At 30.5% G+C, this 2,175-nt stretch overlaps 2 protein-coding genes across 4 annotated transcripts in view; one reads left to right on the forward strand and one right to left on the reverse strand.

Moving 5' to 3' along the window:
• LOC134293027 (tectonic-like complex member MKS1) overlaps positions 1–2,175 on the reverse strand; it is a 237,211-nt gene that overhangs the window by 83,275 nt on the left and 151,761 nt on the right. The window lies entirely within an intron of this gene.
• tmem132e (transmembrane protein 132E) overlaps positions 1–2,175 on the forward strand; it is a 42,379-nt gene that overhangs the window by 133 nt on the left and 40,071 nt on the right. The window lies entirely within an intron of this gene.

Consider the following 2,175-nt stretch of genomic DNA (forward strand, 5'->3'; position numbering starts at 1 on the left):
GAGTGCGAGTGGGAGTGCGAGTGGGAGTGTGAGTGGGGCCTCTGAGCATGGGCAGAGTGCAGGGGGGGGGAATGGCCCCCAGGGATGGGAGGGCGGGGGTCTTGTCTGCATGGCAATTTCCTAATAATAATAATAATAATACAACCTATCTAATAATGATGATGATAATAATAAACTTCCTAATAATAATAATAATAATAATACAACCTATCTAATAATAATGATGATAATAATAAACTTCCTAATAATAATAATAATAATAATAATAATACAACCTATCTAATAATAATGATGATAATAATAAACTTCCTAATAATAATAATAATAATAATAATAATAATACAACCTATCTAATAATAATGATGATAATAATAAACTTCCTAATAATAATAATAATAATACAACCTATCTAATAATAATGATGATAATAATAAACTTCCTAATAATAATAATAATAATAATAATACAACCTATCTAATAATAATGATGATAATAATAAACTTCCTAATAATAATAATAATAATAATACAACCTATTCTATTATTATTATTAGAATAGGTTGTATTATTATTAGGAAGTTTATTATTATTAGAATAGGTTGTATTATTATTATTATCATTAGGAAGTTTATTATTATTATTATTATTAGAATAGGTTGTATTATTATTAGGAGGCTTATTATTATTAGAATAGGTTGCATTATTATTATTAGGAGGCTTATTATTATTATTAGAATAGGTTGCATTATTATTATTAGGAAGTTTATTATTATTAGAATAGGTTGTATTATTATCATTATTATTAGGAAGTTTATTATTATTATTATTAGAATAGGTTGTATTATTATTATCATTATTAGGAAGTTTATTATTATTATTAGAATACGTTGTATTATTATTATTAGGCAGTTTATTATTATTCGAATACGGTGTATTATTATTATTAGGAAGTTTATTATTATTATTAGAATAGGCTGTATTATTCTCATTATTAGGAAGTTTATTATTATTATTAAAATAGGTTGTATTATCATTATTAGGAAGTTTATTATTATTATTAAAATAGGTTGTATTATCATTATTAGGAAGTTTATTATTATTATTATTAGATAGGTTGTATTATTATTATTATTATTAGATAGGTTGTATTATTATTATTACTATTAGGAAGTTTATTATTATTATTATTATGAAGTTTATTATTATTATTTTTAGACTAGGTTGTATTATTATTATTATTAGGAAGATTATTATTATTATTATTATGAAGTTTATTATTATTATTCTTCTTAGAATAGGCTGCATTATTATCATGATTATGTTTATTCGTACCCTGCTTTCTCCCTCCATGAGGAGACCCAAAGCGACTTGCACGAAAGCCACACGTCCTCTGAGCATGTACAGAGCAGAATAACATCCAAATAACGGAGGAAGGGTTGGGTTTCGGAGTCTTGGAGCCACAGGTTGCCTGAGCATGTGCAGAGTGCAGTGGAAGGTTGGCAATAAAACCGCCAACTCCTCCTCCTCCTCCTCCTTTGGCGCAGAGAAGACGTAAATAAATCCGCCCGTCCGTCCGTCCATCCGTCCTTGCAGAATCGGAATAAACCTGCACAAAAGCAGAGGAAACCCCGGCCTTCTAAGCTGCACTCTGCACATGCTCAGGAACCGCATGCCTTGACAGTGAAAAGAGGCCTTCACTTGAAGTCAAGGATGGTTCATTCGCTGATTTGTATAATATACGGGCAAAGCGTTGCTGTGGCTGATGGGAATCCTTGGTTGGAATAGCAGGGAATAGCCTTGCAGCCTCAAAGCCTGGCTGTTTCCTGGAGTAGCTGGAGCTGTTTGTTGTATGAACGTAGAGGCATGGATGAGGGGTTGTGCTGCCACGTTTAGTGTTTCTGGGCTGTGTAGTTTTGTTGTTTTGTCCTAGGCCGAAACGCCACTACCCTTTTATATATATATACTTATATTATATTATATTATATTATATTATATTATATTATATTATATTATATTATATATATTATACATACACACACACACACACAGATAGGGTCGTCCTTTATTCCTTCTCTCCTTCCTTCCTTCCTTCCTTCCTTCCTTCCTTCCTTCCTTCCTTCCTTCCTTCCTTCCTTCCTTCCTTCCCTCCCTCCTTCTATTCTTCCTTTATTTCTTC

The sequence above is a fragment of the Anolis carolinensis genome, unplaced genomic scaffold, assembly GCF_035594765.1.
Source record: "Anolis carolinensis isolate JA03-04 unplaced genomic scaffold, rAnoCar3.1.pri scaffold_7, whole genome shotgun sequence".
Classification (NCBI taxonomy): Eukaryota; Metazoa; Chordata; class Lepidosauria; order Squamata; family Dactyloidae; genus Anolis; species Anolis carolinensis.